Source organism: Capra hircus, chromosome 2, assembly GCF_001704415.2.
Source record: "Capra hircus breed San Clemente chromosome 2, ASM170441v1, whole genome shotgun sequence".
Classification (NCBI taxonomy): domain Eukaryota; kingdom Metazoa; phylum Chordata; class Mammalia; order Artiodactyla; family Bovidae; genus Capra; species Capra hircus.
Genome location: NC_030809.1, coordinates 80,866,959 through 80,882,042, shown reverse-complemented (window position 1 = coordinate 80,882,042; position 15,084 = coordinate 80,866,959). Strand labels below are relative to the sequence as shown.

Below are 15,084 nucleotides of genomic sequence, written 5' to 3'. Positions count from 1 at the left end.
TAGATTTAGATTCTGTATTCCTGTGGCTTAATCGTGTTTTTCTTATACTTTTCCACATATCCTTAAACTTTCAAAATCTCTGAAGTTGCAAACTATCCATCCCCCCAAACCAAATGTGTGTCTTGACTAGTGTAATTGAATGATCTAGCTCCTGACTCCTATGATTCTCTTTTCATTTTCCATTCTTTTTACACCTTGTATACTTAGTGTTTTAGAGAAGGCAATGGCAAGCCACTCCAGTACTCTTTCCTGGAAAATCCCATGGGAGGAGCCTGGTAGGCTACAGTCCATGGGGTCGCTTACAGTCGGACACGACTGAGCGGCTTCACTTTCACTTTTCACTTTCATGCATTGGAAAAGGAAATGGCAACCCACTCCAGTGTTTTTGCCAGGGACGGGGGAGCCTGGTAGGCTGCCATCTATGGGATTGCAAAGAGTCAGACGCGACTGAAGCGACTTAGCAGCAGCAGGAGCAGCATACTTAGTGTTGCCTTGCTCACTCCTGTTGTGTCAGTTAGGAATTGAATTTGGCTGTGGCAAACAGATATTTAAAAAGTCTGGTAGAGAAAGTTGATGATTCATTTTCTCTTGTAAAAAATGTCCAGTGATGTAGATGTTCCATAGCAGGTAAGGTAAGTTCAGGGCATGCCTGATCTGTACCCCAGATTCCTGCATTTCCCTTCTGCCATCGTGTCACTTGCCTGCAATCCTCAAGATAGGCCAGCAGTCATAGATGATTGCCTCAGCAGTTGTGTTTGATAAACCTACAAGAAGGTTCTAAAGGACAAAGAGCAGGATCTCAGCTGGTGCTAAGGCTTTGAAAACCAGGAAACCAAGATGTTTATACATATTAAGCCTTTTATTCCAGATACAATATTGTATAAATTAAGAAAATTATTCACTATACCTGGGAACTATAGGAGAAGGGTCAGGATGTACTGTGAGTTCCAAATATCTGGACTGAATGTTCGTAGAGAATAGTTCCTGAGGAGTCAGTAAGGAATGGCTGTAGCCTGAGAAAGACTCCAGATATGGTAGAAAGGTTTGTAGAAGAAAGGTACTCTCTCCCTCCCATTCTCTCAATATTTTTTCCTTTCTTATACATTTTTTTCTCTTCCCTTTATAGTGTCCCTGCATCTTAAACTTTTTTAGCTTTTACATTTTTATTCCTTCAAGTTTAGGCTTAAACTTGAAATTTGTTAGCTATCTGAATTTCAAAATCTTTTCTATTATTTCACATCTCTGGTCAGCCAATCCTATTTCATCATTTCTTTTTTTACTATATGATTTGTCATCATATATAAAATTTTGTACAATATTTTGAGAATGTCAAATTATATTAAACTGCTTTGCCTTCTCATTCTCTCCCTGACAGTAAATTTCCTTTAGCTTTGTTTGCTTTAGAAAGACTATGATAGTCTCCAAGTAACTAAATATACCTCAGCTGTATTAATGCTTTTGACTTTTGTTTTGAAGGGTCTAATTATTTTCTCTTCAAATTCCAAATTCTATCTGGTGGTTACTTCTGCCATTTTTTATATCCCCCAATAAAGTCTTATGTGTGAGATCCCAATTAAGGAAGCCATTTTTACCACATGATTTTAGAGTAAGCAGGCATTATATAGGCACTAGAACAGATCTTAATAAAAATTCACAGTCAAAATAGCATATTGGGTAGTTCATATTTATGTATAAAGAAAGGGAGGAAAATGGGAAGAATAAAGGGAGTATACATACATAGTATCACTTGAGGCCCATCACAGTTCTGAAATTAAAACCCTGATGTCTGTGTAAGCAAACAGCAAGATGAAGAATTCTATGTGTCGAGAAATGTCAAGAAAAAATGTGGGTTTTTTTTTCCTTGAAGGAAATTCAGTTTTATCAAATTCTCTATGAACATAACTCAACCATTCTTATTGGGTAAATCCACATCAGTGTGGTGGTGTGCTTCTCTTTTGAATGGTCTGGTAAGGAGCTGGGGAACTCTTTGGGATGAAACTAAAGGTATCTTTCACCATGTCAGTCTGCCTTAGGAAGGTCTGTGTGGGTTAACCAGCAAAGATAATGTGGCTTTCCCAGTATTAAAAGTTTATGTCTTTTAGGACCCTGAATTTGATATCAAATGCTACTGAATTGCATTCAGCATTATCTCTCAAACTAGAATTGCTATATTTCTAGTTTATACATTGCACTGGATTTCACAACCCCCCAGATTAGGAAAAAATTGGGAGATCAGGATTGACATGCATACTACTATATACATCTAAGATGTGTGCTTAGTCACTCAGTTGTGTCCGACTCTTTGTGACCCCATGGACTTTAGCCCACTAGGCTCCACTGACCATAGGGATTCTCCTATCTACATGAGAAGACTGGAGTGAGTTGCCATGCCCTCCTCCAGGAGATCTTCCCAACCCAGGGATCAAACCCAGGTGTCCAGCATTGAAGGTGAAGTCTTTGTCATCTGAGCCACATATAAGATAGGTAACTAATAAGAATCTGCTATATAGCATAGAAAACTCTGCTCAATACTCTGTAATGACCAATATGGGGAAATAATGTAAAAAAAGAGTAAATATATATTTATATATAACTGATTCACTTTGCTGTATACCTGAAACTAACAACATTGTAAATCAAACATGCTCCAATAAAAATTAATTTAAAAAAACATGGGGCAGAAGTTACACACATATAAAAAATAGATTGGATTTTTAAATTGTTGACATATCTTCTTTGCTCAAATAGAAATAATTAAATAATCTCTATGGAAGAAATAGCACTCTTTCTTTTTAAATCTAGATATTGAGATAATCTTTCTTGCATCAGATAATTTTTGTTTGGTTCTGGGCTAACCTATGTTTCTTGATTTCTTTTCTCTTTGCTTGTTGTATTTTTCTCCCAAAGTTTATTTAGTTCAATAATGCATATTTCCTTTATCCTTCAATAGTTTTTAAATTTTTATGTGTCCTTTATTTATTTATTTTGGACATGTAATATATTCTGTGAGAAATATTTCCCAAAGCATGTATAAATATTTCCAAAGTATTAAATTACAGATGTGAAAGTTGGACTGTAAAGAAGGCTGAGCACCAAAGAATTCATATTTTTGAACTGTGGTGCTAGAGAAGACTCTTAAGAATTCCTTAGACAGCAAGGAGATCAAACCAATTGATTCTAAAGGAAATCAACCCTAAATATTCATTGGAAATACTGATGCTGAAGCTCCAATACTTTAGCCACCTGATATAAAGAGGTGGTTCACTGGAAAAGACTCTGATGCTGGGAAAGATTTAAGGCAGGAGGAGAAGGGGATGACAGAGGATGAGATTTTTAGATGACATCATTGACTCAATGGACATGAGTTTGAGCAAACTCCGGGAGATAGTGAAGGACAGGGACACCTGCTGTGCTGCAGAGTCAGACACGACTGAGCAGCTGAACAACAGCAAAAACTATAATTAGTTCACATGTACCTCTGTAAAGATCTAATTTATTAATACAGAGCAGACTAGGTGCTATTAATTCAATCACAATTGATAGACTAGACAAGGAGCTGCGAATGAAATAATGTCTAAATGAAGGCTTTGTAGGGAAATATTGATTCATACAAACTTATTAAAACAGCTATTAAACCTGATAAAGCTAAGACTGAGGAGCTGCAGTGAGGTGAACAGACAAAGGGCAGGAGAATAGAATAAAATGAACATTACACGTTTGTGTTGTGCGTGCAGTAGGTTAATCTGGACTATGTAAAGAAAATAATAGTCTGATAGAGCATATTTAAGGTTGACTTAATGTCAACTATTTTGTATGAACACAAAGAATTATTTACTCCAATATCCTTTTGTCACCTTCTCAGTTAGGTGATGAAAACTATGTGAAAAGGAACTAAAGTTAGATGTGAGGAAGGTAATATGATGTCTTTCAAAAGAGGGGCTAGGAAAGAAAGATATATGGAAACATTATATAAAAATACTTGTTTTATATGAAAGCATACTCAAAGACTGTTTTATGGGTCAGTTATTACTTAAGGTTGTTTTCTTGGTATTTTTTTTCAGAGTTGAGTATTAATGCCAGTTTCATGCTCTTTTTCATAGACTCAGTTTTTGGAAATGTAGTTTTATTTACATATTGGATAAATATTTGCTAAAAATGCAATATAGGCCAGTCATTATGCTGAACTATGAAGATATTCAGATGGTTCATATCCTATAGTGGTTCCCATCATTGAATGTGAATATAACTGATTAGCAAATAATTATAAACTAACTGATAGAAATATATCATTGCCTTTATTTTTTATCTTTTAAAATTATTTTTCATTTTTTAATTTTGAAATTTTATTATTATTAATATTTATCATTGCCTTTAGAGAGGCTAAATTAGACCTGAAGCTCAAGTTTCCCAGAGGAATATTATTATGGATCAGTTACAGATATAACCAGCACTTGTGGGAGTATGATCAGAAGAAAGTGATTTTTTTTTTTTACCTTGAATTACACCTTAAAAAAAAAAAAAATTAGGTCAGAAATGGCTGAGGTATCCATTGGAAAAAATTTTCAAGTTGTACGCTTCAGGCCTCTTTCATTTTCTATTGATCATAATATCTTTAAATGACTTAAACAAGTAAGGATTTATTGGCTGAGATAACTTCATTTTTGGTTTTGCGCAATGATCCTATTGACTTCAGAATTCTCACTACTCCAAATTCAGGGAAAATGGATCTCACGTTGCTAACATTTTCAAGAGAAGTCTTGAGCCTGAATTTCTGTAGCTCCTACCCTGTGCCTTCTATACCATTCATTAGGAATTAAATCCATTCTTCCCCTCACTTTCTCTGTCTTTAATCTGCCAGTACTTATCCCAGTACCTATATTATGTCCTTTCATTTCCACTCATCACCACGGAACTGTAATCATCACAAAGGCTCTCATTTTGTCTTTCAGTTTTCTACTGTGCCCTCTATAATTCATAGTCTACTGTGTGCAGAACTCCCTTCATACTCAACTTAATCTTTCACAGATCTCAGCAGCTTCTTGGTAAAGAACATCTGGCCTGCCCTGATTACCTTGTAGACCTCTCAAATGAAAATAGATTTTCCCTAACTGTTCTCCTACCACTGGCCCTAAAGTTGGGGTCAGTTTTCTTCATCCTCCTTACTGCTGCATGCCAACAATTTTTCATCTACCCCTAAAAATATTCAGCTTTATAGCTTATGCCATCAGATTATTTTGTCCACTACTCTTTATTTGTTATCATCTACTGAAACCCCGGTCACTCCCTACTCTTTCTCCTTGACTGTGGCTCTGTCTAACCAATACTACTTCTGACTTAATTCTTGGCAAATTCTATATACTTTTAGGTAAATTTCATAACTTTTCCTTCTAAGTTCTCTACCCAACCTCACCAATTAACACCAATCAGCATTCTTTAGCATCTAGACTGTGCCATTGGTAATCATGGCAAGTCCTTCATCATCTCAGTTTCTTTAATCCCTCTGTGCCCACTACCTCCTAGTTTCTAGTTTATCACCTCTACTACCTTTTATTACCTCTAGCATTTCCACCCCTGCAAACCACCAGGACATTATACCCACTTATACTCCCAGATTTCCCCAGATTTAGTAGACATTCTTAATGTGTTCACTTTCCTCTTTGTTTGTCTTCAGCACCATAGTCTATCATTTAATCACTTCACTATATGGTACCTCAACCTCCTAGCCATCCACTTGTTCCCTCATATTCTACTGGCAAAGTCACAACCCTAATTAGATCCAACACTTATTCTTATTTTGTCCCTCCACCTGTGTAACTGAACCTGGCTGGAAGAAAACAAATAACCATGCTGACTGATTTCACTTTAAATTCATGACCATAAACCTCAATTTTGCCTTGATGTTATCAGCCAGTCATATTATACATTTCTAGTCAATTTACTGTCCTTGACATTTGTTTCGCATCTTGTTCTCTCTCTCAAAGTAGCATTTTCTTAGCCATCCTCACTCACAATTAGTGATTTTACTTTCTATGTAGCTGAAAACACTGAATTAATCAGAAAAAAATGCACTGACTCCCATCACTAGAGATACCTATTTTTTGGCATCTGCACTTACACACTCACCTTCTTACTTGTTACTATAAGTGACCCACTCATAGTCTTATCTGAAGCTAATACCAGATCTCATCTGTTCTGAGCTAATCAAGCACATTGTTCCAGCTCTCCTCTCTCTCACACCAGTTTTTCTTAACCTTTTCCATTTCATAAACATGCAGTCATACTATATCTTCCATCTTAATATGTACATTTATTTTTTCTAACTGTACTTTCCCTGGTATCTTTTGTACTTTTTCTTTATTTTTCTTCTCTTCATTGTCTCCATTTCTTCTACACTTATTCTCTATTTAGCACAGTGCAATCACACTTTCGCTTCTGTCACTCCAATGAAACTGCTGTCATCAAGGTCATCAGCAACATCTGTAAGAGTCAACCCATTGGTCAGCTTAAAAACTGTCCTTTTAATTTCCCCATCAGCAATTTCTGACATAACTGATCACTTCCTTTTAGTACGCATTCTTCACTTGTCTTTCAGGATGCCATCACACGCTGTTGGCATCCTTAGCTCACTTCTTGCTCCTTTCCCATCTCATTTGCTGTTCCCCTATTCTCCTAAAACCACCTTAGTCCTTGGACTTCTCTGTTTACACTCTGTGATTTCATTTAGTCTCATGGCTTTACTATCATCTATGTACCAATGACTCCCATTTTTTTTTTCCAGTCCTCTAACTCCATAAATGCACATATAACTGCTTTCTTGAAAGTTCCACTTGGATGTCTAACAGATGTCTCAAAATCACATGCCCAGCATATTCCCCATTCTTCTAAACTGTTATACCTATAGGTTTTTCCTTCTCGGTTGGTGACAAGTCTTAGTTTCTCACATCAAAACTGTTGGCTAGATCTCTTTCTTTTTAGTCCTCCATAATGAATCCATCAGGATATATTATTAGCTATACATTTAAAATGTATCCAAAATCCTATCACTTTTCACTAGCTTTACTGATATGTCTAGCAATTATCTTGTACTCTGATGACTGAAATAGTCATATAACTGGTTTCCCTTATTTCAACACTGTCATATCATACTCCTTTCTTTCAAAGTCAACAGGTAACCATTTAAAACTTTCAGATAATATCAGGACATATCACTGTTTGACTGTAAACCTAACCTATGGAGTTTCTTTTCATTATATTCAAAATAAAGTCTAAAGCCCCTCAGTGACATATGAAACTTGTATAATCTGGCCCCTCACTGTTTGTCTGGCCTCATCTCTAATTGCTGATCCCACCCCACAACTGCTTTTTCCCTCAAGTATATTTGCCTTCTTACTATTTATAAAATATATCAAAGATACTTTTGTCTTTAATCCTTTGTGTGAGTTGTTTCATAAAAGAGAGTGGGCGGGGGGGTGGGGGGGGAGGCGAGGTTTATTATTATCATTAGATTATTTTAGAATGCTTGTAATCAGAAAGAGTTCAAGACTCTAAGGGATGATTGCAGTAGTGGAAAATTGATTGCCTTGGACAATAATTAGATTGGCAATTTTTTTTTTTTTGAAGAAGGAAATACTTAACCCTCTGCAGAGACTCCAACCTGATATCAATTACTTGTAAGGAGAATGTGAAAAATACACCATGCAAAGTTTTAGTAACTAGTTTGGATTTAAGAAGAAATAGGTTTCTGAGTGTTCAAATGTATTTATCTTAGTGTTTTATTTTTACAGTTCTGAGATGAATATGGGACACAAAAGCCATTTGGAGCTTTACTTTTGTGATTGCACAGGCTCACTTCACCTTCCTTATCTTCTGTCCATGTATAGAATCCTATTTTTCTGACACTACAGTTGAGAATGAAAGTGAAGGCTCTTGACCTTAATCTTGTCCTTGCTTCCTCATCAGATTCTAAAGAAATTACAGTCAGTTTCAGGGTTAGGCTAAGGAACACCTGCCTGCACCAACATATCACCTCAAGACATTTATTAGGTATCATGAACTGAGTCATAGCAGGATCATGAGGAGGCACAGCTATCACATGCAGGGACCTTGGCCTCAGAGCTCCCAGTTTAGTGACTAAATGAGACAAGCCAAGATATCCCTTTACAAGATCATTTGCACTCAATTGTGTATATGTGTGTGTGTATTTTTTAACTATTTCTTTATGTCATGCCTTTGTAAGTGTTAAAGACGATTATGTAATCTGTACAGTGTATACTGGTTACCTGAAGAACTTGATGAGTGCTGGTTCCCTTGGAGCTTTTTCAGCTAGATATGTGTTGAGCATACAGGGCTGTCCAGCTCCGTGAGTCATACTTTAGCTAAGCTTTATTAATAAATAACTGAAATTCTGAATCTAGATGCTGCTGTACTGCTCTTTTATGTATCAGGACTACAAACAGCAGTTTTGTACTGGTAATTTTGCCACGGGCCTCCCAGGTGGCTCAGTGGTAAAGAACTGGTCTGCCTTTGTAAGAGACACGGGAGATACAGGTTTGATCCCTGGGTTGGGAAGATCCCCTGGAGAATGAAATAGCAACCTGCTCCAGTATTCCTGCCTGGGAAATCCCATGAACAGAGGAGCCTGGCAGGCTACAATCCATGGGGTCACAAAAAGTTAGACATGACTTAGCAACTATACAACAACAACTTTACCAAAACCCTTAGATAATTTCTCCTCTACAGAGTATAATACAAAAAAAGGAGAAATAAGTCAACTTTAAATTGAAGAAGTTCAGCCATTTATATCTACTTATACATGAGCCTTGGTTGACACTAAAGAAAGAGTATGTGTGTGTTAGTCACTCAATTGTGTCCAATTCTTTACAACCCCATGGACTGCAGCCTGCCAGGCTCCTCCATCCATGGGATTTTCCAGGCAAGAATACTGGAGTGTGTTGCCATTTCCTTCTCCAAAAGAAAGAGTATGAGGAGGAATGTTATAAAGTAGAAATAGTTTTCTCAAAGGACTGTTTCCTGTGTTCAGGAAAAAGTTATTTTTAATAAGTGATTACCTTAATGTGTCTGATGTTGAGGCAACTGGTCTGTCAGTGTGTTGTGTAATAATTATTGGCTAAAAATTGATTTTCATTAGAGTTTAGTTTTTTAAAAGTGAGTTTGAGATACAAAATGCAGATAGTTTATCCTGTTATAATTGAGGAAAATAACACTCTTAACATTAAGTTTTATTTTTTTTTCACATTTGCTTTGTATAGATACTATATGCACTAACCACAGGGCTTTCCAGGTGGCACTAGTGGTAAAGAACCTACCTACAATGCAGGGGATGTAAGAGATGCAGGTTTGATCCCTGGGACAGGATGATACCCTGGACAAGGGCATGGCAACACACTCCAACATTCTTGCCTGGAGAATTCCATGGACAGAGGAGCCTGGCAGGCTATAGTCATTAGGGTCACAAAAAGTCAGACATGACTGAAGCAACTTAGCACACACACACACTAACCACAGCAGACTATTGTTATACCTTATTTTTCTATCATCTTAAATTAAGCTGGCTTTTCTGGGTCTGGAGAGAATGACTCTAGACTAAATATCTTCTTAAACACAGAGAATGAATTGGAAGGAGCAGTAGTTTTGAAAGGGTTCATTGATCTTACTTTTGAATAGTTTGTCATTGGCCACGTGATGATGGCCCAAACAATACTCAGTCCTTTTCCTCAGCTTTTCTCATGGTCTGTACTAAAAACTTTGGCATTTATTCAAGAGTAAGACACGTAGAAAAAACTTCAAACCACCAAGTATCTTGAACATGCATATTTATTCTCAGTTATTTTTATAGAATCTGGGTTAAAGATGAAAATATGAGACTTACTATTGAGTTATGCCTTCAATAGAAGAGGATCTTTACCCGCCAGGAAATGTCCTACTGTCACAACCAGTTTCTTGGAGGGAGGAAAATAAAAGGTTAGACACAGTACCTTCATGTTTCATTTACAATGGATGTTCATGTCCTTAAAGTATTTAATTTCTGGTTTCTGGCTATTATACTGTACTTTCTCCTGAATTGCCTTAAGCTCTATGCTCATCTGCAAATTCCACTTCACCAACTTTCTCACTCTTGCTGCAGCAGCTCACAGGTTCTCATTCTTTCCTGGGCTTCCATCTTCTGCTGTGTTTTTCCTATTTTACTATTGTTTTGAGTCATCCTACTCACTTTAGCAACCACCTACTTTTCCTTCTCTCCTGAAATCTAGGCATATATTTCTGACTGTCTCCTACACACTTCATATGTATTCCCCACAGGCATATGAAGCTCATGTCCAAATCTGGATTTATCTTTTTTTTTCTACTCTTATCTACTATTCCTTCTGCCTATTTTATGTAATTTTGTCATGATCCATAGAGTGATCCAAACCATGCTTCTGAAATAAATCTAGAATATTCCTTTTCTTTTGCCTTACCCAAAACACTCACCAAGTTCAAATTATTCTCACTCTCAGCTAACTTCTAGAATCTACCCACTTCTGCCCATCTAAACAGACTCTAAGTTCTTCTCATAATAGCACTTCAAGAATGTTAAGGCAATGACCTGAGACTGTTTTTTGCCACTTTTGCTAACCTGTCCTGATACATACTCTGTTTAGTCAGCAAAACTGTATTACTATCTTTAAAAAGTACAAATTGAATATTCAGTCTCTTGCATAAACATAGTAGATGAATTATAAGTGCCTTAGCAAAGCAGATATTTGGCCCCTCTATATATTTCTTCAGCCTTATCTTCTGGTCCTTCTTTTGCACCCTAGATTTCAGCTGACCCTAAGCTGTATTGTAAAAATCACTGTATTTAAACAAAAGGAATTTAAGGCAGGAAATTTTTACATAGTTGTTGGAAGAATTTAAAAGTTAACAGTAGACTGTGAAGTAATATAGAGATTAGCCGCATTGGAAAGGCATTGTCACCTCCAGACTGGAGAGAAAAAGGAATAATACTGTAGTACTGGTCCCAGTTTGTCCCAGGACAACTAGAGCCATGGAAGAGATGGAACTGGTGCCAGAGACACAATTGGATAATGTAGAAAAGGAGAGGGAAGAACTCCTATCTCCTCCCTTCTAGCCGTGATTCGTACTGGTGAATTTAGCAGCTGGTAGATACAGGTAGGAATCTTAGAAATGCAGCATATCCTTGAATTTCTCATTTATCCTATGGGATAGGAAGGCCTACCTTGATAAGCTAGTGTGATAATTAGAGATAATATCAAATAACTTGATAGTGCATCTGGAAAACAGTGTTCTCTGAATCAAAGATAACCTATCAATTTGCATATAGTCAACATTAAATGGCAACAGTTTCAAAACAAGGTATTTACCAATCTGCCTCATTGTTTGTACTTCTCAAACTTAGCAGATTATCTGAAAGGTGATCCTTACCCATAATTATAATTAATGTATGTGTTGATAACATTCAGACATTTATGATTATATGTGCTAAGTTAGATGCTAAGGATACACAGTGCATTTTTGTTTCATGATTCAGTGGATCTATTAAGATTTCATCGTGAGATATACCTTGTCTCCACTTCTGTCTCTACCCCCAAATTTTGAGTGGTTTCTTACAGTCCACTTTCATAAAACAAAAGAAAAACGAATGTCACCCTGAATTAAAATCTTCTGCAGTGTCTGCTGAACTGTGTAGGCTGAAGTTTTTTGGCTGGGACACTTCAGGGATGAACTCTGAGACTATGCTAACTGCTGAACCAGCAGCAAAAAGAAGAATTCTGTGCTCACTGGGCATGATGTACTCTATTCATTAAAGCAAGAGGAGAAAAACCTTTAGAAACCAGCTCTTAGGGAGATATGTAAATTGAATTTTTCTTCCTTTTTTTTTTTTTTAATGGCAGCTTTGAGATGCTTATTCAAATAGGTAGAAATCATATACCTTCTATAACTGATTAAAGAGAGTGGTGTTTTAAAGGGCTTTTGACCAGGCATAGGTTTACATTTCATCTGGGCATTTTCTCCCATAAAATAAGAAACAGTGTAAAGTTTATATTATGAAAAGTTTCTGGCAAATGCAATTCTGAAGTATAAGCTTGAGTGATCAATTGTGACTAGTCATTTTCTGTCACAATTGAATGAAAATATGGTGATGAAACTTAAAAGGAAGATGTATTTGAAAAGCTTTGGCCAACATTATTGGTTATTGTTTATAAATGAGGTGATACAAGAGGATTTTCATAGCCCTCTTGGTCTTGGACAGTAGCTCTTTGCAGAGATGGGGAGAAAGATCTTCTGTCAGGTAAAATTAATCAATCTTCATCTATTTCTGAGTACCACTCCTCTCTTTTCTGATATGTTTACAATGTAGAGAGATTTGCATTTAAATCCAGATGGAAAAATGTTGTAGCCAATTGGCCTTCACAAAAGAAAATTTATAATGATTGCATTTTAAATGGAAAGGAAAAGATCTCAGATAGCAGTACTAAGATGCAGGAGAAACAGTGTGTACGTGAGTGAAAGTTGCTCAGTTGTATCTTACTCTTTGTGACCCCATGTACTGTAGCCTACCAGGTTCCCCAGTACATGGGATTCTCCATGCAAAGATACTGGAGTGGGTTGCCATGTCCTTCTCCAGGGGATCTTCCCAACCCAGGGATTGAACCCAGGTCTCCTGCATTGCAGGCAGATTCTTTGCCATCTGAGCCACTTATATATTTACTTATAAATATATGAGTAAATATAAAGCAATATTGTATTAATGAGATTTCATTTAATTTATACAGAACTAAATGTCAATGCAAGACATGGTGGAGGGGTGATTGGAAATAAAGTTTTCTTTGGTTGGTTTCCATAAACCACTTAAGTGGTCTGACAGTAGTGGTCCTCATGGGGCAGTGGGTATAGGGAGGTACTGGGTCTTCATCAGAGATTGGAAGTTCCTCCCAGCACATTTCTGTTTTTGCTGTTACCCAAGAAGCATTGCTTTTATTCACTCATGAGAGCAACTTTGAAATCTTCACTCTTTAATATCTAATTATAAATTTTGTGCCTAAAAGACAGAACATTTTTGGAAATAGTCTGGGGAGGTCTAATCTAAATAGGTCATTCTTAATTTTGGTTTACAAAATTATCTTTTGATTTAGAAACAGTCTAATTCTAAAACTTGATTTTTTCCTACATTAGATAAAACTTACATATCAAATTTCCATTTTTTAAGCATTTCGAACATATACTTGGGAACAAAATTATGAGAAAATGCAATGAAATTATATAGTGCATGATTCTTAAACATCAAAGCATTTATCTTAAACAGTTGATGCAAAGATATACACTAGAAAGATCAAATACTAACAAGATTTTTAATATATACATTTTTAAATAATTGCAGAAACAATGTCATAAGATGATATAATAATTCATCAAGTTTATTTATTAAGCATCTATCAGAGAACCTGATCACAGTACCTCAGTAAGTATTTGTTGCATAATATGTACAAAAGCAATTCAGATGAAGGTACAATGAAAATCGGATGACTATGGAAGACTAACAGAAAAGAGATTTCAATTGAGAAGTAGGACTGAAATTTGTTTTCAAATAACTGGAGAAAAACATGGGAGAAAGCATACTAGATTTATGAAATAGTGTGATTAAAACCAGAGTAACAGGAAAGGAAATCCAAATCCCTCAGACTTAGGATAATATGATATTTTGAAGGAGGACATAACAAAACAGACATTACATGAAATAATATGTTCATTTAGTTGCAGTATCTTGAGAGAAGAAGTGGTTGCTTCCAGGAGGTGCAAGAAATTAGGATACAAAAAGTAGGTTACCTCCTGAGAAGGAAATTACTTCCTTGGATAACTGGCAAGTGTTCATTAGTGCAGTACCGAAGAAGTCGACTTGGCTAGTCAGCCTGAGAGAACCAAGAAATAGCTATCGGCAAACAAGTAGAATGGTAACAAATAAAACAGGTAACATTGAAGATACTTGGAAAACTTCTTACTGGGAAGGATTACAGATATGTCGGCCTCCTTCCAAAGAGCTCATGCTTGCCATGTGGTAGACTTTCTTTTTTGGGGGTAAAAATCACGCTAATGGAGATTCATCTAGTACTTGCACTGTAGTTTAGAGAAAATGGTGTAGAACTAAGCATTAAGGGACTTGATCAAGTTGGTGGAATAAAGAATTCATGCATTTATGGACTGTATTCCACCTCCAAGAAATAGGAGAATTTCCACAGGAAAAAAAACCTTCTTTCAGGCATTAGAAATATTCCAAGATAGACTCAGTTATACCAGTACCACATTATTTGTACCAAAATCTGAAAGATGCTTCCTGGGCTTGTGTTAAAAGTATAGGCGTTTTACTTGGTATACTTGCCAGTTTGTAGATGTATCCAGTAGGGCTCCAAAACACTTACTCTTTCTTTTCAGCTTCCTGAATTGTAGTTGTTTGAAGAATGTGATACAGTTATTTCATGTATTTTGAGTGGATATTTTTATTTTCTTCCTTTTTTTTTTTTTGCTTTGTACAGTCTTTCATCTTGGTAGATGGTTGTAGAAAAAATCTATTCTTTATCATCAACAGTATTTAAAATAGCTACAAAAGAGACGTTTAATAAATACTTGTTGAAGGGATGAATGAAAGATAAATTCATGAGCCTTAATTAACTTATCCAAGAAAAACACTAAAGAAAATTCAGCTCATTGCCTTTTTTGTGTTCCTTCCATACCTGCAACAATTCAATTTAAGATTGCTTTGGATTTGGGGATTTATTGACTTGTGGTTTCAAAACTAACCCTGGAAAAAATACTCTAGGCTTAAAAAATTCCTTTGATAGAAGCTCTAGGATGGATTGTTGTTGTTTAATAACTAAGTCATGTCCTACTCTTTGTGACCCCATGGACTGCACAATACTAGGCTTTCCTGTCCTTTACTCTCTCCCTGAGTTTGCTGAAACTCATGTCGATTGAATCAGTGATGCCATCCAACCATCTCATCCTCTGTCATCCCCTTCTCCTTGTGCCACCAATCTTTCCCAGCATCAGGGTCTTTTCCAATAAGTC

The 15,084-nt window shown here is 36.3% G+C and overlaps 1 protein-coding gene across 1 annotated transcript in view; it reads left to right on the top strand.

The window, feature by feature from the left end:
- LRP1B (LDL receptor related protein 1B) overlaps nt 1-15,084 on the top strand; it is a 2,198,408-nt gene that overhangs the window by 761,738 nt on the left and 1,421,586 nt on the right.